Consider the following 26,464-nt stretch of genomic DNA (forward strand, 5'->3'; position numbering starts at 1 on the left):
AAAAGCTTTGAGCACACAGATGTCGATGCGATAAGAAATAGAGCAGAAAACTATGAAATAATACATAATTTATTATTTTATAAGAAAACAACAAACGAAAATCTCGAGTACAAACCAGTCATCCCAGCCTCGCTTCAATTAAGCATTTTGAAGGAATTACACGACGCGAAAACAGCGGGTCATTTAGGGGTCAGAAAGACTTTAAAAGGCGTACGCGAGGCGGTATATTTCCCGCAATTATACAAAATAGTAACTGCGTATGTCACGTCCTGCAATCAATGTCAGTTAATAAATGATATTAATTACAGTCCGGCCGGGTACTTAAATAGCATTCGCGCTACATTTCCGAATGAAATTTTAGGCATAGATCTTCTTGGTCCTTTCCCCCAGAGTGAGTTAAATAAAAATCGTTTTCTTTTATTAATTGTAGATCATTTTTCAAAATGGACAGAAATTGTTCCACTTAAACGCGCGTCAGCCAAAACAGTCGCAGATGCATTCTTACACAGATACATTTTAAAATACGGTGCACCGATAAAAGTCATTAGCGATAACGGTAAACAATTCATTAGGCAAATATTTGAATGCACTGGACTTGGCATACGCCATATCAAAATGGTTCCGTATAGACCACAGGCAAACATAGCAGAAAGTGTTAATAAAAACATTGTAAAAATAATTCGCAGTTACGTCAGCACACATCACAAGCGCTGGGATGGCTACATAAATGAGTTAGCTTATGCTTTAAGAACGGCAAATCACGATACTACGGGAAAAACCCCATCAGAATTATTTTTAGGCCGAAAGTTTATTACGCCTTCAGATAAATTATTCTTTGTGCAACAAAGAGAGCAAGAATTTAAACAGAAAGACGAGCAAACGCTTATTGACCAGGCGGTTAAAAGGTCGGATACGGCAAGAAATAGGCAAAAAGTATATTATGATAGAAAACGCCGTGAAGCAGATTTTAAAGTTGGGGATAAAGTGTTGAAGCGGAAATTTTCTTTATCAAGTGCATCAGACAATTTTACTGCAAAGTTAGCTCCAAAATTTGAAGGCCCCTATGTAATTCAGGAAATCAAAGGAGTCGTATTGTACCTTAAGAACGAGAGAGGGGAAGTCTGTTAAGCAAGTCCCGACCAGGTGAAAAAATACTATAATCAAAATGATTTTGAAATCCTTAAAAGTTTCTTGCAGGACTCAAGCGTAATAGAAGTAGAAGGTCCAGAAGTAACGTCACCCGTTCCACCACCCAAGAAGCAGAGAACTGAAGAGAAACCTAGCCCTTCTACAACCCATGCGACGATACCGAAAAGAAGAAACGAAAACTTTCAGACTCCAGCATTTAAGAAAAACAAGAAAGCAAAGCCGCCGCGTAAAGGAAGCTTGGTAAAGAGGTAAAACACCACTTACAACGTATCGCAGTAGAAACTCTACATCAAGGAGAACGCTCCCAGGGCCAGAAAGTCAGGTGCAAACAAGGCCGCCGTTTCCGAAAGTAAAAAGACAGCAGGAGGAACGAAAATACCACCACCAACAGAAGAAATTCAAGAATGACTCCAGACTGGAGGACGCCAAGACCAGCCGTCCAGAGGAAAAACGGAAAAGACAGCAACCCGACGACTACCACTCCAAGAGGCCAGCATACAGAGGATGAAAAAGAAAAATTAACGTGGACAACACTCGGAGGTCATTAAGGAGAAGAATGACGTCCATGAAACCTATAACATGAGAGCAGTTCTGCCAGAAAAGAATGACAGAGTTCCAATCATCGAAAATTCAAAGATAAGTTAAAATCTTCTATAAATTTTCTTTTTCTTTTGTTCCGAAATGTTATGCATAAGTACGAAGTTCTATGTTTTGACGAAAGTCAATGTGTCTCGGTTGAGACTTAGTTTTGTTTTACTTTATTTAACTGAGGCAAAAGTATTATTTTCTTTAAGTACAAAATCTAAGAACAAGCAGTTTCTGTTGGTCGAAAGACTAATTCTGTTATGGTAAAGCCAAAATTTGGCCGAAGATAAAAATAACTTCGTATTCTTGTATTAATAAAAACTTTAGTTTCAGTGCCGCCAGCTTGGCGAAGAATAAGTAAAGTAAAAATTTATTTTTCTCTTATTCATTTTATGGTAAATTGTAAAAAATCATATGTATTAGAATTTTGTAAATATACGTAAATACTTCAAAATTATGTAAAAGTAGAATTTAGTCTAGAAGCATAAAATTTTAGATGCTAAATGTAAATACTCAAAAGCAATGAATTCAAATTTAAGTATTAAACCGTAGATAAAATCATGCTTTAGAGCGAAAGCCTGCATGTCTAAAGATGAATGATGGGGAAGTTTGAACGAATGTGTTTTGTAGGGTTCTCCACCTACACTTGAATTTTAAGAAGGTTAAAGTAGCTCATCGAGTTGTAGAATGTCGAGTAAGGTGTGTCTATTTGGTCATTGAATTTTAACAAATCATTGTGGTTAGGGAAAGTGTTGCAATACTAAAACACGAATATTCCCGTTTGACACCACACACGGTGGAGAGCCAGGGTAAATTTAAATTCATGTTTGAATACTTGAATGAATGAATGTGAATTAAGCAGTAACTAAGAAAAATACATCGTTTAAAAGCAAAAATTTATTCAGTGTCAAGAAAGTATAAATTATAATGTATTTAGAAAGATACTGATACTTATTCCTTCCAGATGCTGGAAGGAAAAGAACAAGATTGATTGCTGAAGTCCAGGAAAAGTTGCTGTAAGAAGAGAGATTTAAATAAGTATGCACAGAAATTTATTATACCTTTTGCGAGATAACAGATTTTTTTTATGTAAACGAGGCTCTTAAAATTTAGTTCAGAATTGTAGAAACTTTTCAACAGGTCGTTTGTAGGACCTGCTTCCAAGTTTTCCAAATTCCGGCAGCGGCAAATTTAGGATTTATATTTATTTTAACTAACATTTATTTTAAGTTTAAACTATCTTTCCTGTTAAGCCTTACTTTCCCCTGGAAATGCCAATGCCAGAGTATGTAAATTTTAGTAGAACGCGCAAGGATTCAAATTATCAGCGGAAGTATTCTGAGTTAAATAGAAAGGTGTTGGTGTGTTGGTGTATTTAATTATGGCAAAGCACACGAGGGCTATCTGCCTAAGGGGAGGGATGCTTTCGTGGAGGACTTTCTAAGGGAAACTGGCTCGTATACACGTTACACATGGGGAAAACCACGAAAACGCCCATGCTGCCAGCCCGTTCGCGGGATTCGAACCTCGGACCGAACTACCAGTGTTCAGCGACTTTACCGCTCGGCCGCTGGTGGGCCTAAATAGAAAGGAAATGAGTTCGAAGGTGTGCTTTTCTTGCTTCACGAGTGTGGAGGTGGCTAGTTAGAAATTGAAGAACCACGCGTTTCGACCTGTGTGCTTGCCTCGGCAAATTGTTAATCTTTCAACGTAATATTCAGAGTTTGCTGAATTATCAGCGGTATTTTAGAACGCGGTGAGGTTAGTTACGTTTAGAGAGCCTCGTAGTTAGTCACTTGTTACTGTTCTTTTCTTAGTTTCTTATTTTTATTTTACCGCCGGGTCGGCATAGTTTGTGAGCGTCAAGAGCACGCATTTGTAACTTCGAAAGTTTGAATAAAAGGGATTTAAACCCTTCTCAAGACTTTGGTCTATTTCCAGCTCTCAGCAGTCACCACTTTGTTGCGTGCAGGTTGGAAGCGCGCAACTTTACAAGTTTATATTAGAATTAATCCTGCAGAATCAGATATAAGAAGAATTTAAGAAATAATGTTATTTTAGAGAAGAAGTTTAATATTAAAAATACGTGCTTTTACTGAACTTCGACATTGAGTAGCAAGATTCTCAAAGTCATGCGAAAACTTTTAATTAACAATAGCAAAGAAATTTATGAAATTTTTTGCAAGCATTTGTATGTTTGGAATGTTTCTTTTCTTTTACTTAACACAGTTAAGATGTTCGGGATCTTTCAGTGAGTTAATGCTTTGTTAAGGTATGTTTTAGATCCTGCTTTAAATAACTCCTCGCTTTTTATTTTTATTCTTTACCTTAATTTATTTTTAATACTTTCCTCTAGGTGTGATAATAATTTTACTGCTTGTTTCGAAAAACAAAATATCAAAGAGAAGGATACCTTCTTTTACAGTAACCTTGAAAATATTAATAAAATTCACTATAATATTTCAGGTATGGTAATATTTCAAGATAATATTGGCGTCTGTTTTGATATAACTTTATAATTTCCATAACTTTTACATATTTAATTTCATGCTTATGGTCTTAAATGTTGTCGAAAATGTGTCACTTTAAAAACTTTTAAGATAGTCGATGTCATTTCGTAAGTTTAAGCTTACTGTTCAAGTTAGTTTCCAACAGAATTTATTTTGCAAAACCCTTCAGAAGTATTCAAAATATATATAAATGTAATGTATAAGTACATCTACTAAATCACTAAAATCATTGAGTGGGGAAATACAATTCAGTATTCAGTGCTTTTGTTGAAAATAACGCACGTAGTCGCTGTTACAAATTATTTGAATCTACGTGCAACAATAAATCATAACCATTCTTTCTCTCTGTAGCGAAACCTGAATTTCCATCAATAATTTCCTAGAATCTAAGAATAAATGGCGGCTATTAAACAAGCGGTTGTAAAATAGTAAAATTGATTTTAACGATTTTCCTATTGGAAAACTTAAATGCTTTCAAAATGCTCCCAAATCATCGGTTTTCACTGCCGATATATGTCCTCCCCATTCATTTGTTATTCTATGAAAAATATTTCCGAGCAAAACCGGTCCTTAATTATAAGTGAAAACATTAAAATTGCAGTAGTGTTAATTCTTATTGCTTTTTACAAATGTTTCTACAACAGTATTAAAATTCGTGTAAGTTTATGAATTCCAAGCAAAATGAAATGGGAATTATGTATTGTATTATTTACTAATTTAAAATGAAATATTAATATTTTCTTTGGTATAATTATTAATAACAATTTTCAAGTGATCTTTCAGGCTGTTTAAAAAAAGGAATAGCACTGATGTTATGGAAAATACAGATGGTGTTATACGACTGTCGGCAGTTTAATGAAAAAAAAATCGCTGGGATAAATATAATCATCAAATAATTAGTTTAGCTTTTACTGTAAGTTAGAGTAAAAAGTGTTAATTCTCTCCTCCCAAGTTTTACACCCAAGTGGCGACCGAGCTGCCTATATAATGCGTTTACGTTATTTACTATATCTGTGAGATGAGTACGAGCTCATTTTCTTCTAAAGGTTCGTCAGAGTATTCTTATTTGGAAACAGTTAGACGATCGTAATCAAATAATCTAATCAGGTCCGTTGGTTGCTTAAAAAATATCCTGCATTTGCTAGTAAAGTTAGGACATTCAATTTGGCTTTCATTTCGTTAAAACAGCTACAGAAATCTTTTGAAAATGTTTCAGTCGAAACATTGTGATTCTGAAATCCCGTTCTGATCATTACCTAAGGGAATTAAAACATTTTAAGTTGATGTTATACTTTGAAGTGAGTAGGGCAACCGATACTGTTGTTATTGCTTTACCTGAAAAGGTAGTAAACGCTAGTATGATATGGTAAAAAGGGTTACATTTCGATTACACAACAAAAGGATTAATGTGCTAAAATTAAGACTTGCTTGACTAAGACTCTGCAGTAATGTAAGGAATTAAGGAGTTGTATCCTATGCTTATGGGTATTCTATGGTCTACGCTTATAAATTAAAGATATGCTTTTTATGTACGAATTATTCTCGTATTCTTATACTCAGCACACTGTCAGCTCAACAATCTGATGATGGTGTGTATTTAATTATGGCAAAGCTCACTAGGGCTATCTGCCTAAGGGTAGGGATGCCTTCGTGGAGGACTTTCTAAGGGAAACTGGCTCGTATACACGTTAAACATGGGGAAAACCACGAAAACACCCATGCAGCCAGCCCGTTCGCGGGATTCGAACCTCGGACCGAACTACCAGTGTTCAGCGACTTTACCGCTCGGCCGCTGGTGGGCCCAACAATCTGATGGCACGAGCTGAGTAAAAAGTTGTTGGTTATGCACTTTTACTCAGCACTGAAGGCGTAATGAGTACGTTTCCTCAAGCACAGATTTAAAGAATCATAAGTCAAAAGATTAACTACGAAATCTTTATTTAATAAAATAGGATAATTTTGCTTAACTTAAGCATAACAAAAGTAATAATGTTCACGGACATTAAAAACACTGAAGTATTGAAAAGAATAACTTACAGAGAATCATCATCAGTCCTAAATCACCAGGCTTACCTATTTTAGGCAATAAGACAAATAAACAGGAACATACTTCGACATGGTACCTGAAAGAGAAGAAAGTACTACTGGATTAGACCTTTGGCCAGGTACAAGTAGCTAGGGTGAAAATCGAATATACTGCATTGCACACGAACTTTACTTTCTCTCGCCAATATATATCTTGGCGCACGTTCGTTTCGTATGCCTTTAGAGTTTCATTATGCAAAATACCTAAATTTATGCTAACAAAAGTACAGTTAAATTTTCAAGAAATCCCACCTAAAATTTTAATGTTTCTACCATAGTGGTCAAATTAAAAAGTGATGGGTGAACTGTCGCTTTTCCCTCTGTTGCATGTTTAGGTGAGATGGAATGTAACAAATTCAATACATTTCTTCTCAAGTATTTTTTCACTCTTGTACGAAGTAAAGGAAGCATTGTAATCACGAAAAATTCCGGGTTCCATATTTCAATGAAAGTATCCACTATGACCTCTATCGAATGCAATTTAACGATGTTTTTGCGTGACATCTGTACGGAAGGACAGAATAAATGACTGCTTTTTGCAAAACGAATTATAAACTAATTTAGAAGGGATTGAAACGAGAATTTTTGTCGCGTCTGTACGTACGTATTTATGTATGTCGCATAACTGAAACAGCCTCAGAACGTTAAAATTTGGTATATAGGACTGCTGTAACATGCAGATGGGCATCTCGCTTTTTGGTTGCAATCGGCACACCAAATGTGTATATATATATCCACTCTGTTTTTCAGCTCAATGAGCTCTTTTTTTTTATTTTTATATGCTGTTAAATTGCGTATTTGTTTCTTTAAAAATGCTTGAATTATTCCCAAAGGAGCGTTAGCTCAGGCCTATTAATTTCGTTTTGGCATTTTGCGTCGATTCACTGTCTGTGTTGATTCGCTTTTCAAACGGTTGCTACCAAATATTACAGCCCTGTATTATATTTAAGGAAATTAAATAATGAAGAATCTGCATAAATGTACGTTTCTCGCATTATAATAAAATAACGGTACCTAGAGCGATTAAATTTTGAATAAGGTACGTCTAGACCTGAATATGGGCATCTGAAAGCCCGAATTAGGAATCTGAAATTTATTTTATTATCGATTTCATATTTTGTAACTCTTTAACAAATTTTGATTAAGAAACTCAACGATTTCAAAGCGAGCAATGGCAATGTACGGAAAAAAAATTACCTCTAGCGCGCGAGATTGTGTATCGGAAATTCTAAAGATATGCTCATTTTAAAATTATTTTGCGATATATTGCTGTGTAATTTAATTTTACGGTTTAAGTGCAAAGAACATGATATTTAATAAATAAAGGTAACACAGTAAACGTTAAAAAATGCCCCTTTGGTCGTAATGTAAAATCTAAAGCTTTCAGATTTTGTTGTTCTTATTTTCAGGTTAAGGGTTTTGTGTGTTTAGTTAACCTGCATACAATATTTGTAGAATTAACAACAATTTATAAGTTATTTAAGTGCGGCTGAGCCTAATGTTTTAACCATAACAACCATATTTGTTTACATTTGAAACTTATCAGAATAGTAAATTAATTCTTTTTGCACCTTCAGTGTCTTTTTGCTGAGTGGGGCTAAAAGGAAACTTTTAGTTTTGTGCACGAAAAATATCTCTCGTATTGCCAGCAGACCGAATTGCTTGTTTTTGCAGAGAAACTGTAATTTTAACTGTAAAAAATTGTTTTTTTTTAATTGTTTTAAGTGTATTTGGTGTTTTATGTGTATCTCAATTATTAATGAAAATATTTTGAGTTTGTTTTGTATTTTTGTCTTGCCGCGAAGTGAGAACTGAATTAATTGAATGAGAAATATATCTCTAATAAAACTCTATGAAATAAATTTAAGTGCAGGATAAAATGAGTATAATTTAACACTCCGTATAAAGAAGTCTTGGTGAATGCATCAGCTTTTTTTTATACAGTGCTCAGTGTATCAATCCAGTGGTCTGATGAACCGAGTTCTATTTCCATTGAATTGTTTAAGTGAATTGTTCAAGAGATTCTACATCAAAAGTTCCTAATGTCTTTGTACTACTGTACATTATATTATGAACCATTGTTTGTGTAGAAATGGTGAGGATGTGCTCCAAACTGCATTATAACCAAAATATAGCTTCATATTACTTAATTTTTATATATCATTTCACGACCAAAATTACAACTGTATAAAGGTTTGGATGTGATTTTTGAAAGATATGTTAGACACAGCTTTAAATATCTTCATGAAAGAAAAGCATACAAATATAAAACTACAAACTAGGAGGTTTCCTTTAAAGAAAAATCTATCAGTTTCGAAGGTAATTGCTTCAGAAGAAGAAGAAACACTTTTCAGTCTACGCCTAAAACCGATAGAATTTTACATGTATACAAATAACCACAGAGGAAAGGAAACAACCCTTTTTCATTCTGAAGACAATATATTGTGTATAACAACTGATCTGGATGATATATGTTTAGCGAAGCTGAATTCTATCTGTGAAGGGTGTAAATGCGGCTCTCATGTAAGGCTTCTTGTTTGTGTGCTGTCCTTTACGCTCCGTATGAGTATATTATTGGTCATCCCATGTAATGTTCAGCAGATAATATTTTCGGTGATAAGGCGGTTTAATGATACGGGGATTCAGCTGTAATTCTCAACGAATGCTTAATCCGTTAATGTCTAAACATTATGGGGAAAATATCAAGGAAAGTGCCAATGCATCAAATGAACTTTTCGTATTTTTAATGCAACTTGGGTCAGTCTTTATTGAATGTACTTCCTAATATACTTTAAAGAAACTTCTACCGTTATTTCACAGGTATGCAATTAGATTTCAGACAGAAGCGAATTCTCTTTTCACAGAAAAATTAAGTATTGAAATTTCCTAGTAAGGATCTTTTCTTTTCAATATCAGTACTATGTTTATTTTTAACATCAAGGATAAATTTTCACGACATGAAAACATTTTATTCAGCAAATTAGTTTTAAATATTCATCAAAACACTCAAATTTTAATTAAGCTATTCCGAGGCAGACTGCAGAAAATTTAGATTAATTTTCTTCTTTCAAATAGCTTTTTGTAATATAACTGTATATTAATTATTTGAGTGCTTATCACGTTGTACTTACAGATTTTTTTTTTATTTCGTTTACATTGAGAAAATTTTACACAGCATAATTATTGATAAAAAATGTTAAACTTTTCAGAGTGTTTATAAATAACACTATCCAGATACCTAAACAAAGGCACTAAAAATTAAAAGGAAGATCTAATTGATTTTACTACAATTAGCTTCAGAAACGACTTAAGACATAAAAAAATAATACTTCTTCCTTTCATTTCTTTCTTCCTGAGCTGTTTTGAAATGATTAAGAAATGATAGATAAAAATATATTAAGACCTTCGTGCACATAGAATATGAAGGAAGAAATAATCGATGCTGCTTTCAATCGTGAGAATCAAATCAATACGAATTTCTCGAAGCGCAAAACCATAACCCTTTGAAGGGCACCGGTATATAATATATACCGGTTGTTTGTCAATTTTTTAACCTCCGAAAAAATGCTAACTTTTCTACACCAAAAGCTATAATCGTAAGTGTCTAGTATTTTCTTTCGATTCTAAATGGCAACATCACTCTATGAATGCTCAATATTTTACAGTTATGAAATTAATTTACGTCGTTCCAAGGTACCATGTTGGAAGATTGATAAATTCTATTGGAGGGAAAGAAAAAATTCAAAATCTGCAAATATATGACGTACACATGCTGAATCTTACATATTTACTTCATTTCAGTCAGAAGTGATAATTAACAGCAAATTATTTATACGATTTTAAAACCGGTATATAATATATACCGGCGCCCACACTGAGGGTACCGCGCCAATAGATGGCAGCACCAGTCTTCTCCTTTTCTATTCTGTGACGTGACAGAATTTCTTTATTATTATAACAGTTTATGATGTAATAATATTTCATGATTAACTTATAAGTCGTTTAGGATTAAATATTATGTTCATGGAGGAATGGGGAGTTTTCTGACTCTGCGCTAGGACTGAATACAAGTATATTAGTTTCATTTATTCTTTGTGTACTCAGCTCAAGTTTCATTCGTCTGTGTTTAGCTAAAATTTTTATTTCAGCACTTATCTCTTTCCAAAGAGAAAGACTCATGGATTTCAAAATTCCCGTCTGGGGTCAAAACTTCACACAATTGTAGGGTTTAAACGTGGCATGCTAGCCCCCAAAAGACACCTGTTGCTTCCTGTTTTCCAAAATCCTAGAATGTAAGAAAATGAAAAGAGATGATTGACAACCAATTTGTCTTTCGGGAGCCAGGCCTTCTTCCCTTTGTGAAGTGTGATAAGATCACACAAAGGGAAAGCTCACTTAAAATGGAAATGTACTTAAGGTCCATCTCATAGTGTAATCACAAAAACTGCTGATTTGAAAGCATGCTTTTATTCTTTAGGGAAATTCTTTTTAATTCTTTGTTAATTTCAGATGAAAGACTAGAGAACACAAGAGAAATTTGCGCTCTGGTTGATACAAATAGGTTGTTTCGGAAATAAATTTTCACAGTTGGTGAAAGGAGGAAAAATATTTCTAAGCCCCGTTTTAGATGCAAACTAAAATTTATCCAAAAGTTGAAAAGGATCCCCTATGAAGCCAAAGGGGTTGAAAATCAGAATAAGAGCTTTGAGGTGTATCAAATAATAAATTTGTTTAACGGTGTTTCTTCCTGAACAAAAAGATATATTACAACCTATATTTACAAAAAATAAAAAAGGGACCCTTACGGTCCTCCGTGATCTAAAGTGTGTGTGCGTGAAGGGGGGGCAATTCTTCGTATCATAGTATGAAGCATGGTTTTTTTCACATATTATCTAAAGCATAAAATACAACTTCAAAAATGCAACATAATTTCTCAGCTGAGTCGGTCGTAGTGCTTCATTTTTCAATTTTTTTAAATTTTCGGCTGAGTTACATCTGCTTGTAATATTATACTAGTTCAGTTACAGCATGATACGATTTACACAAGCCGTGTTATATTTGCTAATTTTTTTTATAAAATAATATTGAATTTAAATCAAGTTGAAGAGCTTTTTACCCATAAGTATGTTCAGCTGGGTTGCATCATCAAAGTGCATAAAAACATAAATTTTATTTTTAAAATTTTAAATTTCTGCCGAAATTTAAGAAAATTTTGTCTTTAGACTTACATAACTATATTCAAGCACTCATCACTACAGACGCACATCAAAAGTACCCAAAATTAATTTAAAAAACAAAGATTAACAGTTGGCAACTACCTGGAAAAAAATGTCCTAGAGGGGCGCCGGTATAAAATATATACCGGCTCTCAAAATTCCGGATTTCGCTCTAGAATTTTTTTAAGTCTCAATTTTGTGTCCTTAGGGTCCATAAGTTATAGTTCATGCAAAATTTTACCACAGTTTAAATTATTTTATATACCGCCCCTCAAAGGAATAAAAGATTAAGTTGAAGAAAGGAAAAGGTTTCAGAGAAGAAAAAAATCACTTCTGAGCAATTTCTAAATCATTCTTTTGGAGGACTCGAAGAAAATTCCAAATTAATTTTTAAACATGCTTTTCTCGTGGAATGTTATTCCGGTTTCCAAGTATCCCAATATCGGTGAACTTCGTTTCGTATAACTCCATCGGATTTTCCACCAAATTCAGTATCCCCTCCACCCTACTTCGAATGTCACGCGATTTAGTCGTTTGTTTCTGTCCATCGCAGTGTCCGCCTATTTGGGCGTGTTGGCACGTGCACGACGACGTCTGCATTGGGTTGGGCTTGCCTATTTGCAATGCCACGGGCGAGGCGTGCTTTAGTAATTGCTTTGTAATGGCTGCTTATCTTAGTCTAAGTGCCTAGCACATTGAAAGGATTCAACCCTCACTACTATAGCTCGAATATTTCTGTAACTGTGTCATATTTGCTTCTCTAGTATGTAATTCTAGTGATGCCCCTTCTGTTAAACAAAGAGAATACAATTGATATTAAAACAAATACCATATTTCCCAGTATACCAAAATGAAACAATACTGCAAAATAATCTAGTGATCGTCAATATATGACGCACTATGGTCTAAAAATTCAACTTAAACAGCAATAAAATCGAAGATAACAGAGGAGGTTTCTGAATAGTTAAATTATTCGCATGTTCATTAATGATTTGGGGTCTTGCCGTTGTTGCAATATAATACGCAGCTGAAAATCGTAGCAATAATTATTTCTGATACTTGTACAAGTTCAACATTATATTCTAACAGGCCTCACCTGTAATGAGTTAAAATTTGTAACGGATCATAAGGCAGTAATGAGCCATGACGTGAAACGCGGTGCAAAAGATCCGTTGACAAGTACCTACATGGTACAATGTAGGGTAATGCACATGAACTAAAGTGGATTGTGTGGTTTCTTTGGAAAGAATGACAGCCAACAACACAAATTTGAAAGAAACTAGAGAATACACGTAGTGAGGAAGACTCGGGAAGATGCTCTCGAATTTAAATTAAAAGCTGCAGCATGGGAAATGAAAGTATGGTAAGAGGGATGGGTACAGATAGATTAGTAATGAAGCATACACCATCTGCAGTACAACAGATATCCAGTTTGATTCGAACAAGGTGAAGAATTACCTTCGATAGGTACAAAGTGAAATGGATATTAGCAGAGGAACTCCATACAATAGAGTGCGTGAAGATTTGAGAACTAAAGTCTCTTTGACTTGCAGAAACAAAAATTATGTTAATGTTCCGGGAACTGATGCATCTGACATTCGATAAAATGAGAGAGAAGCTGCTTAGCTGAGGTTTTGCCAGAGACGAAGAACTGCCCACCATGCTGCCAAATAGTGGGTCCCCAGTACTCTTAAAGATTGATTTGTTGCAGCCATAGAAAACTTTTCTAGTAAATGAGGATGCTGCTTCCATTTGAGAGGGAACTGTCTATAATATTGATGTATGTATACTGATATTTGAAGTATGCTTTGTCGTTTTACTTCTCTTAATCCAAGTTATTGTCGAGGGATACAGTATTTCTGAGTCGTCTCTAAGATTAGGATTCTATTTATCTTGAAATGTTATTATACTGAATGTCATGCGAATATCAGACGCCACATGGAATGTACGTGGTAAACGCCACGTGAGAAGATAGTAGAGTAATTTTCATATCGGTTAATAAAATTTAATTTTATGGCAATTTAAAAAATATCTTCTATTTCGTAGGTAATCTCTTTGGAACTGAGACTGTATTATTTTATGTGATTCTAACTTATCTAAGTACCACATTTCGAATTACACTTGGGAAGTCTATTAACAAGTAACTTGGAAATGAAACGGTAGAATCCATTCGAATTTTTCGAAGATAGGAAAACTGAGAAAAATCTGCTCATCCCAAATACCTCCTGTTATGAGAGAGTTTTCTGATATTATATTCCGATATTAAGCGTCTGCTGCTTAAACCATCAGAGTGTAAAAAAAGGGATTCTTTATGAGTCAAAATTATATATACACTGCTGGCCACCGTAAATGTAACACCCTAAAGGAAGCATGCAAATAACATGAAATTTACAACATGCATTAGCGGAGGTGAGATATGCAAATGATTAGAATTTCAGCGCAGACGCAAATAACGCGCGCCTATGGCTCCGCTTCAAAGCGCTATTTGAGGCTTGGAGTTTTCGACGATTTAAAGTTCGGCAATTGTGTTTTTATTGTGGTTTTTTCAAAAAAAAAAAAACGATGAATTGTGCCTCGTAGTAAACAGCGATCATCGTTTGATCAAGTATCCGAGTTCTACAGAGGAAGGATAGTGGCCTACGGAGAGTGTGGATTATCTTTGAGGGAAATTGGTAGTCGTTTTGGACGAAACCAAACAACTGTAATGAGGATATGTGACCGTTGAATGCAGGAGGGTACGACGGACCGACGTGTTGGATCGCATCCACCTCAGTGAACCACTTCATGTGATGACAGGAACATTGTGCGCAGGGCAGTGACGGATTGCTCAGTCAAATCACGAACCATAGCATAGCACATTCAATATGTAACGCATCATCCAGTGTTTGCACGTGTCTTCCGACGCCTTTTACAGGAGAGTGGTTTGTCCGCAAGACGTCTATTGCTTCGTCTACCCTTGACGCAGAACCACAGACGTCTCCGCCGCAATGGTGTCATGAAAGAAGGATGTGGACGACAGAATGAAATGAAATTATCTTTACTGACGAATCACGTTTCTGTCTGCAACACCACGACGGTCGGATTCGAGTCTGTGGAGAGAGGATGCTGAACAGCTGCGTTATGCACCACCACACTGGTCCTACACAGGGTATTATGGTATGGGGCGGTATTAGATATCACTCTCGCACTCCTCTAATACGCATTACCGGCACTTAAAACAGCCAGCGCTACATCTTCAAGGTGTTGGAGCTAGTTGTCCTTCCTTACCTTCAGGGCTTGCCCACAGCCATATTTCAACAGGATAATGCGCGACCACAAGTGGCACGCATTGACCAAGGGCTCTTCGTCAATCGCCAGATTGAATTGCTTCCCTGGCCCGGCTTGCTTCCCGGATCTTTTGCCGATAGAAAACATGTGGTCCATGGTTGCTGAACAATTGACTCAGATTACATCCCAAGCTGCCACACCAGATCAACTTTGGCAACGTGTGGAAGCTACTTGGTCTACTGTACTCCAAGAACACATCTGAAGTCTGTTTGAATCAATGCCGAGGCGTGTGACAGCGGTGATCTCCAACAATGGCGGCTACTCTGGCTACTGATTCTGGAAGGAACCACATTTTACAGAAGTTTATAAATTTTGTTGTGATATCTCTTGTCTTTCTTGGTATTGCAATTTGGGTAGCCAGCCGTGTATATTTTTCTATAAAATGTAGTTCTTGGAAAATAATGCTCTCAACTGTCTATAGATCGAATACTTAAGAAAAATAAGTTCTCAACGAGCTTCAAAATCAGCTATTCATAAAGGTTACGTATAATTAGGTTAATTGGAAAGCCATAATCGTCCCTAAACAGTTATTTTTATTATGTTTTCGTAAAAGATTTCTCAAAATAGAATCTTACGTAACTTAAATATTCATTTGAACTATTTTTCGTAATGGTTGGTTCTCTTCTACGACCAGTTTGTTTATATTTTAAACTTCATGAATACCTTCGGAATACTAGTTAACTTATGTGGAACCAAGTCACATAAGAATCGATAAACAAACTAGTATTATTTTACATAAATATTTTATTTTTTCTTTGAGGAAATCAGTCATTTACTTTATACCGAATATTTTACTTTTGCTTCCAAACACAGTGCATTATAACAGAGCATTATTATATTTTAATTGCTTGTGTTTAAAGTAATGCTTTAAAACTGCTGTTTAATTTTTTCTCGATTTAAAACTGGAAGATACTGCATTGTTCAGTAACTATAGTTTAATAACTTACGCATCCATTTTCTTTAAGTTACGGACAGAAACAGTAAAAGCAATTGAACATTCATCTAGAGTTGAACCATTGTGGCTTCTAGCAAAAAAAAAAAAAAGTTGTTGCGTTCTTTTCAGTGTGTGTTAAATGCTGAAACACCCACTTTATATCCCTTAATCTAGACATTAGGGTGCTGAAAATTTTCCCTATCACCTACTTACTGAAGTGAACTGATGATTTCTGACTGAATAAAATCCTCAGATTGCATCAAAAATGCTGCTGTCGTAACTCCCTAAATGGGAGACAGGAGCGAAGCTGAGGTCTTCTCTCATCTCTAAGTGCCGTGACTTAAGTCTAATGCTTCTTCCCCCCAACCAATGCATTTGTGTTTAAAGGATGGGTAGAGATGTCAAGAGTAACTCCCTAAAAGCTCCAGCATTTCCCTTCTGCACGGAAAAAATCCCACATCAAGCCGATATGCTCAGCGTCAAGGGAGCAACTACTAATTGAAGAGATGGAAGTTATGATACATATTTGCTTCTTTTTCTGAGCTCTGGAGAATACTCGCAAAGCCGGTCTAGAGAAAGGATATGTATGTGTTCTTTTAGGAGAATACTCACGTTTACCAAACAGGAAAAGAAAGGCGAAAATGTCGATCTTTTTTTTTCCTGATATTTTACTAGAAAATAAACAAAGAAAAATTCTTTTTGGCATTCGTTAGTTAGTTTACCACGCCTTTACACCATTCAAGTATTTTTTTTTCACTCCGATATAACCAGATACGGAAAATACACGTATGCTGTAACGAAGTTATTAAAGAAAATACACTATTTTAATGATCAACAACTATCTCTTTATTTCAAAAATTACAGTTAACTAATTAATTTTAGCGTTCGCATCATTTTTACATCTTTAAGGGAGGATGTTTTAATCACGAGGTATTTCACATCCTTCGCTGGTTATAACTGTGGCCGCACAGGAACAACGTTACAGCTATATGATGTTACAATACATTTTATTACCAAAACGACTCGAAAATTTATTATTAACTCATTAACGACTGACGTTGCGTTTTCGCAATATTAGTCAAAATATTTTTTTCATATTCTGTATAGTGTTATTTTCTTTAACCTTTTTCGTATATTGTAGATAAAAATTCACTGTTTATATGAAAAAAAAAGCTTATTCTCTCACAATAAACATTTTTATAAAAATAATGATAGTTTGGCAATCTTTTTGTAAAATCTTTTCTTTAATTTGAATAAACCTTATAGAAAGCAAAACCAATCAAATAATTTAATGAAGATACGCCAATTTTCCAAAAGCATTAGATTGTATAATGAAGTCAAAAGGTAAGCTTATTATTTTATTTTTGTTGCCTTAAATATGCATTTTTTAAAATGTTACATAAACGCAACTTCAGTTCAAAGCACTGTCCTTGCGAGTATACGCAGGTTTTCATAGAAAGTGGCATTTTATTTTGTAGTTACCACAAAACAACTGTTCCAAAATGAGGATTATTCGTAACAACTGTTTTTAACGTTGAATGAAGCATTATACATTATGAAGGATTGGATAAAACCGAAAATCTAACTAAGGTTCGTCTCTGCTTAAATATTTTAAACACCAGTTTCATGCCACATGAGATTTCTTTCAATATATCTTTCTATAGATGAGGAAATGATACTTTATTTTGTTAGATATTCAAGCAAAATGTTTCTCAAAGCAAAATGTTTCTTCGTTTCGAGTAGAAATTTTGGTCTTCTGTGTTCCTCATTTTGATATATATTTAAGAAAACCTTCAAAGACATCGACTGATCTTGGATTACGAGGAGATGCTGTAACACATCTTTTAATAGTAGAAGTTTCTTGAAATCATCCCGTATATTTCCACAACTTTTTTACTTTCCACATGTAGTTGTGGGAATTGAATGCGTTCTTGAGGCTGGAGCAGTTCTTGAGTACAGATTGGGAAACGGTACTATTATGCCAGTAAAAAATTGGAAGAAGAAGAATGTGGAACATATGGTACCGCATTTGATAAAGAGCATGGAATCGGTGTAATTCGATGGAACCACAAGATCTTCACAGCTATGACAACTAACTTTTATACTATTTATCCGCTTTCAGTGACTAAGAGGTACTGAAGAAACGAAAACATATCTGTGTCCGTAAATAACTGAAACTCATCGGAAATTACAGCAAGTATACGGATGGCTTCTGAACAATTTTATTGTGATGTATATAGAGTGCAGGCAAAACGTAAGAAATACTGCCGTCCTATTTTTACGAATTTTATTTATGTCGACATTGAAGGGAAGGTCGACATTGCCGACCATCTTTCTTTCAAATTTAGACTCAAGCGAAACAAGAAAGGACACCACAAATCCCACTATCGAGAAAGACCAACCAACAAAACTAAAAGATGCACTTACTCCGGTAGTAAAACGATAAGTGTTTGTAATAAATGTTATGTGCCTTTGTATAGCGGATGTTTCAAAGATTTACATGTTTCCCAAATGTAATCGGTTTTGACTGACGATGAATTTTCGCAACATTTTGCACCTTCAACAGAAATAAATACTTTTTCCCCCTGTTATATTTTTTCTCTTAATTAAACTCTAATACATCCCCAAAAATACTTTTGTTCATTTACATTAAGTGAAAGGTAGCGCGGTTGTTAATGAGTTATGAAAAAGGGGGGATGATATTTGGGCTAGTTTTGGCCATAATGACTGCCTGCAATTTTTACAGCTCGTTTCAGAGAAATCTTACAGAAGGATATATTGAACTGAAGAAGAAATTGAAATTTTATCTCTACCACAGATACTAAATTATAATTATATAATAATAATAATTAATAATTAAATTTTCAGCCTGAACGTAAGACCAAATGGGCTAATAGTCTCGAAACAGGATTTAGCGGTGTATCACTTTAAATGTCACTTTCCAAATTCTGAATAACTTAATCTTCCACCCGAACATATACATCTGGAAGTCCGAGTTTTGAATTTCGAATTTAAATATTTCCTATTTTGTAAAGCTTTAATGAATTTTCAACAAACTCAACGATTTGACAGCGACAGTAGCAACAATGTACCAATTGAAACATTATTATCTCCAGCGTGCAAGACTGTATCCGGAAATTCTAAAGATATGCAGTTATTACATATTTTGTGATTTTGCTATTAGACTAAATTTTGCGTGTCGTAAGTGCGAAGAACATAATATTTAATTACGAAAGCTAAAAAGAGAAATAGATATGTGTTAGCCGAAATGAGTGCGACAGTAGACTGGTAGACTACAAGCTCATCGACAGAACAGAAAAGCCTTAACAAACCCTAAGAACAAACCGTTAAAATCTGAGCCCTTTCCGATTTTATTTTTATTACATTACATTTTTAAAAGCTTTTTTTTTTTTAATTAAAACTCTAGCCGCAGGTATCTCTTGCGTCCAACTAATGTCCGTCCGTAATTAAACTTGAAATTTGGGAGCAACTAGCAAAAACTATGCAGGAGAATTGCATGAAAATTGGGTAATGGCAGAATGAAATGATGGGAATTTTATCCAGAAAAAAAAAGTTTAAAAAACCACCACTAGATGGCGTTGTGGAATGTAAAGTATTGGCAAATGTAACCATAGTAATCCTGTGCTCGCACAGCAAACCTATAAAGATGCGAGAGGCAAACCACAGAACTGGTAACGTCGCGCTTGTTGAGCTCCAGGATGAATGGCCATGGAACATTTTGTGGACCGACGAGGCCCACCTTTCATCTGGAAAGCACGATTAACCTGCCGTTTTTGGGCTGCTACTAGCCCATATCATTTCCTACAAATTCCATTACACTTTTCGCATGTAATGATTTGGTGCGGCTTTACTACAACTTTCCTTGTGGCTCCGTTTTTTTTTTTTCGAAGAGCACAGTACCGCAAGCCCTGTGACATGCACCGTCACAGGTCAACGATACGCTTCATTATTAGAGCAATCCGTTATTCCGGCTCTTCAAACAAAGCGATGTGATACAAACACAGTGTTTATGCAGGAGGGTGCTTCTCCACACATCGCCCATTGTGAAACAAATGCTCCGCCGCCATTTCGGTGAAGACAGAATCATCAGCCGGCAATTTCACACAGCTTGGCCTCTTAGATCCCCCGGCTTGAATCCTTGCCACTTTTTGCTGTTGAGATACCTCAAGGCCATGGTCTACCGTGATCTCATCACATCTCTATCCGACCTTAAAGAAAGAATAGAACGCCACGTGCGTAACATTCGCCTGTTCATGCTGCTTTCAACAGTCGAAGATACGATTTTACGCTTCCAGATGGTAGCAGACAATGGTGGACATCACATATAACAAACATGTTTTGTAATTTTTTGTAGACTATTTATAGGTTCTCAATAAATCTATGATACGCCACCTAGGGGTGGTTTTTGAAACTCATTTTTTCTTTCCTCGATAACATTCCCATCATTTCATTCTGCCATTACCCAATTTTTATCCGCTGTATAGTTTTTTCTACAGACTGCTCGCAAATTTCAAGTTTAATTACGGACACCCTGTACATCTGCAATGTCTTCGTGGTTTTAAAAGGGAAAAAAGTATTCAGTAAGTCTGTAAGGAAATTGGACATCATTTTATTGTCCCTAAATCTGTCATTCTAGATCTGAGACTAGAAAAATTTAGCACTTATTAGATGTAAACTGAAATCCGAGATTGTTGTAATTGTAAGAAATATTTATTTGTCTATATTTGTGATTTTTAAACTTAATATTATTGCAAATCTTCTGAATGTTAGTTGTATTCATCTACAGAATAGTAAATATTAATTGCACATGGTGAAGAATCATATATGACTGAAATGAAGATTACACTACATTATTTTCACATAATACACTCTATTAATGCATGTAATCTTCATCTTTTAAATGAAAATATTATGTATTTATTGTCACTTAATAAGATTCCAGTTTATGCTTTAAGTTAAAGCTAATATTTTGTAAGAAATCACAAATAAAAGAAGGAAAATTGCCGATGAATTGATAAGAAATCACAAATAAAAGAAGGAAAACTGCCGATGAATTGATTGCTACTGCAAGACGTTATCATTCAGTTTCAATTTGGATCCAGATTACAGTGCAACGGTTTATTTTAGATTAAAATTTCCTAAGAACATAATTACGATTATAACGAAATACGTCCTTTTGTAGCTATTTTGGAAATAGCCCACATTCACGTTTTCAAGAGAGATTCATAACATGATAATTATTTTAAAAAAACGAGTTCAAATTTTTATGAGCCTGTCTTTTAGTTGCATTTTTGAAACCATGATGTTAATATTCCGTTCCGGAAAATTATTATTTTGAAATATAATCACAGATTGCTATTAATCCGTAAAAAAGTACTACACATTTTAAAAGATTCTGGTACCATCCTTCTTCTTCAAGAAGCAAAAATATTCAGAGTATTTAGGCATAAATATGTCGATTAAAGTCTTAATGTAAAGGCAAATTAACAAGATAAAAGGAACAGCTGTAAGCACCACAAAATTTATATCCAACCGGAAGCATTTGCTGCTTTATAATGTGTATATTATAAACTGTTTCAGTGCATGGATGACCAAATCGCGGCTCGTGACCTACATGCGGCCCGTCTTGTAAAAGCTAACATCAGCCGTGGACCAACTTACATCTGCGAATCTTTTTTTTTTCTTTTCGAAAATGAAATTCATGAAACCTAAATCTTAATAATGCATATATTTTAAACTGTTTTCGTGCAGGGATGACCGTATCGCGGCTCGTGGCCTGCATGCGGCGCGCCCTGTAAAACATTACGCCAGCAGTGGACCAACTTACATCTGCAAATCTTTTTTCTTTTCGAAAATGAAATTCATGAAACATAAACCATGGGCGTGCTTAAATGATGAAATCCTGCCCCATTAGTTACGATGTCCAAATGCAAGCAAAAATCTAAATGCAAGCCTTGAAAGAAAACTAAGTGAAAGAAATGAGAAATATATATGGCATTGATATTGGTTTCTTGCAGAAAATATAATACCATTCGATTATGTACTGATTATTATAGTTATATATTAATTATTTATGCAAAATCTTAAAGGTTTAACTGTTCCATTGCTAATTTGTGAATAGTAATATAAACTATAATAGTAATGTATTCCGTCTTAAATTTTCCTTCAGAAAATTTATATATGCATAAAGTATTAGTAGTAAAGTAGGAATAAATACAAAGTAAAAATAGTTAAAAATTTGTATTAACGGAAACGATTTAAAAAAGAGGAATTATATGCAGTGGAGTCCATTGGAATAAAATGCATTTCCAAAGAGGACCGCAGAGTCGTTTGGATTGGACAAGCCCGTTTTAGCATTTGTGAAATAATATAATATCAAATATGTTCTACATCTACATGAAAACACATTTTTTTTAACTTTTCAAAACCTGAACTGTGAAAAACGTTAGCTTCCATGCACGAATATGAACAACACGTGGACTTCGGTAAAACTTTACCAAACATAGTCCATCATCTGTAATATCATAAATCCTAAAATCACCCCTTGTTGTGTATAATATAATGTGCGTTTGGAAGTTTCATGTGAATTCCATTCTGTTAACTAAAGTAATCAGAACAAAGTAATTAAGATGATTTGATGATGTATTAATTATATATGCAGATATTTTTCATTAAGTGGTGAACTTTAACATCGAAATGTTTTGGCAGTATTAATATGCAACAGGGGGTGATTTTAGTAAACTTCGTTAAACGATCTTTTTTATGTTCAAAGAAGTCCAACTAAACTTGTGCTTTCAAAGTACTTTGATTTGTGACTTTGTGATCAAAGTACTTTAATAAGAAATTATCAGTAAATTTTGGGAAAATTGTGACTGAAAGTACTATAAAAATGATTCCAGTACATATGTACACTTCAAAATACGTTTTAAATAAATAACACAGGTATGTTTCCAATCACACAGTTTGTTAACTAATACGATAATTCATAAGAGTGCAATTATACCGTATACCGGGTGGCCATAATTAAACTGACAGTGCTCACAGTGTTCTGTAGCGCGATCTATTTGCGAGAATGACGCTACATTTTGTAGGAAGATTAAACAAGACGGGGGACGAGGGGTTCCGCGAAAAAACAAATTAGTTCCAAAAGTCACCGCTAGGGGAATATTTGGCGCGGTGTAATAGAAAATAGAATGTTAACAAATGTAGATTAATACGGAATAAAATTACCTTTTATTATGCACATTTTCTGATTTAGTTCAAGTGCAATATGGCAACATTTTTAAAAAAGCGTAAAATCTACATAAACACAGATAAAGTCTCATGATCTGCAATATCACGTACGCTGAGCAGAAGAAGGTACAATCGAAGCAGTTGCCATGGCGATTGGTCGACAGAGGACCAGACAATATTGCTGCCACCTCTAGCGCTCGTGGAGTAGCTCGGAATATGGATATGCCTTACAGTACATGGAATGGAAAATCTTACGAAAGATTATCAACTTCTCTCCGTACAAGATCAGCCGTGTACAGGAATTACTGTACCCCGACCATGATAAGCGATTGACTTTTGCTCTCACCTTTCTTGCCAAAATGGAGGTGGATATTGCTTGGCCGTGGAAAATCTTATGGGGAGATGGGGCCTACTTTTACCTGAATGGAACTGTGAATACCCAGAACTACCGAATTTGGGATGACAAACCACCACATGCAGTCACAACAATTCCCTTACATTCACCAAAGGTAACTGTTTGGTTTGTGTTCACAGCGGAATTTATCGTAGGTCCATTCTTCTATGACAACATTACCCCAACAGGACCGGAAACCTGTTCTGTTACTGCAGAGAAATATCGCCACATGTTGGACAGATTTCTCATTCCGGTACTTCAGCAAAGACAATGCCTGGGGGAAATCATTTTCATGCAAGATGGAGCCCCTCCACACGTTGCTGTACGGGTAGAACAGATGCTACGACAGAAATTCACAATAAAAAGATTCATTAGCCGATACTTTCCAGCTGCATGGCCACCTCGGTCGCCTGACCTTACCCCATGCGACTTCTGGCTATGGGTCCAAGGTCTATCAAGGAGTGGTCCAGGATCTGTCTACTTGAAGGATAACATATCACGGACTGTACGGGAGATTCCTGCAGACATGTTACTTTCTGCTGTTGTGCATACTGTGCACAGAATGCAATATGTAGTCCACAACAACGGCGGCCACATTGAACCTCATTTGAATGCAAAATAAAAGGTAATTTCCGTATTGATTTGCATTTGTTAACACTCTATTTTCTATTACACAGCGCCAAATATTCCCCTAGCGGTGACTTTTGGAACTGATTTTTTTTCGCGGAATCCTTCGTCCCCCGTCTTGTTTAATCTTCCTACAAAATGTGGCGTTATTCTCGCAAATAGATCGCGCTACAGAACACTAGGAGCTCTGTCAGTTTAATTATGGCCACCCGGTAACTCACCATGAGTCTGATGTGAATTTTAGATGAATCTACTGATATAACTAATTATTAATATGTGCAGGTATCGTAGTTACTGAAAAAAAGAATTAAATATACCTTCATTTAAATAGCGTTTTATATAATTATGGCTATCAATATCTTACAGAAAAGGAAAGAAGAGAAAAGATTACGGTTATGAAATAGGGCTTAGAAAACGTTTGGAAAACAAAATTCTAGTTAATATCGTTAATTATAATTTTGATAAATGTGGTGAGCTACAAGGAAATTTAATTCATCAACCAAATATTTTTGGATAATTTAATTGAACTAAATTCAAAAGAAAATTAAGAAACTAACAGTGGGAACGAACTTTATTAAATTTATCTTGCTCTATAAGATTTATGCGAATTTTCCTGAAAAGCATTTTATTCCCCCTAATGGAAAACGAAACAATTTCCACACTTGTAATTATTTGAAGGCCTATCCGACTAGCAGTGTTAGTAATTTCAATAATATAAACAAAGTTGCAGTTACTTGAGCTTTCAATGTTCATTTTGTGGAAGCTTGGGCGTCCTCAAATATAGTTTTGGACACATCATGTCTGAGAATTTTTGTCACTATGGAAAGCTTGAAATATCAACAGCATGCTTATTATGCGAAAATGTTTTACAAAATTGTGATTCTCATGACGCTATGAGGCGTCTATATTATTATTCCAAAGGGACTTTGTCCCAGAAGGACCATTGTTTTCTTTTTACGATTTTGAGTTGAATCACCATAAATGTCCGTTTCATTTTTCAAACTGTTGTCACCAAATGTTAGAGTCGTGCATTATATTTGAAGAAATTAAATAATAAAAAATATGCATATATGTATGTATATTTCTCGCATTGTGATAAAACAACGGTACATAGAGACATCGAATTTTGAATGATGCTATCCTTCTACGAATATGGCCATGTAGAAGACCAAATTTGAAATTTGGAATTTATTTTATTATCGATTTCATATTTTGTAAATCTTTAACGAATTTTTGAGTAACAAACTCAACGATTTAAAAACGAGCCATGGCAACATTCTACGGGGGAGGGGACCTTTTTATTTCTAGCGCGGGGAACTGTGTATAAGAAATTCTAAAGATATGCTCATTTTAAAATTATTTTGCGACATTGCTGCTGAACTGAATTTTAGGGTTTAAATGCAAGCATGATATTTAATAAATAAAGGGAACGCACAAAACGTTAAAAAAAGGCCCCTTTGGACTTCATTTAAAATCTGAAACCTTTCAGATTTTTTTTTTTTTTATTGTTTAAATACACAATTTATATTAAGTTTTTCAGTGTTTCAGAGTTAAATCATGGGTCAGGAAATACAAATAAACTGGTTTTTGCGTAAACGTGATGACAGAAGCAAGTTTACTAAACTCTTGGCCAAGCAAAGAAAACTTGCAATCTGTTAGAAGTCAAATATAATTTGAAATCCATGGCAAGAGACCTGGATACGCCAACATGCCACCATATGGAAGTAATACACACGTGCCGTTACACGTGGTTAAAGAACCGCTCCTCAAAACATTATTTTCTCGTATATCTAATATCTCATAATCTACCAGTAACAATTGCTCTTACTGCCTCCAGCAACATTTGATCCGGGCTTCTAGGCTTCCAGCCCAGAAGACTTATTCTTTCTCCTGCTTATTTTTAATATGCGTATTTTGAAAGTAGTATGCAAAAATAAACCGATAATGAGATAATTGAAACAAAATGTTGCAAGGAAGTATCCTCAAATCCACTTTCTATGTGTCAGTGTACTTTTCAAAGTCTGCGTTCTCTATTGGTAAGAGTGCCAAAGACATGAAGGTAGACATATCAAAGAAATTATTTATTTTTTATTAAAACTTTAGTCTGTTAAATAACTGCTCGATTAAGATAGCTTAACCGCAGTTTATATTTTTATTAACCATAATTTGTATGAAAATTTATGGCTCACCTTACATAACTGAAAAATACATCTCTGATTTAATTAAAAAACATCAGAAATTACAACTACTTCATTGCTGAACCATTTGCACATGCTTGCACTAACTTCATAATGAAAAAGGACGAAAAAAAGGGAGACTTTGGCTTCATTAGAGTTGTTTTTAAGAACATCGCAGCATTTATCAGCTGTTCCAAGGAACTATT

Source organism: Stegodyphus dumicola, chromosome 4 (genome assembly GCF_044657685.1).
Source record: "Stegodyphus dumicola isolate Sdum_Otavi_A_Nest chromosome 4, ASM4465768v1".
NCBI lineage: Eukaryota > Metazoa > Arthropoda > Arachnida > Araneae > Eresidae > Stegodyphus > Stegodyphus dumicola.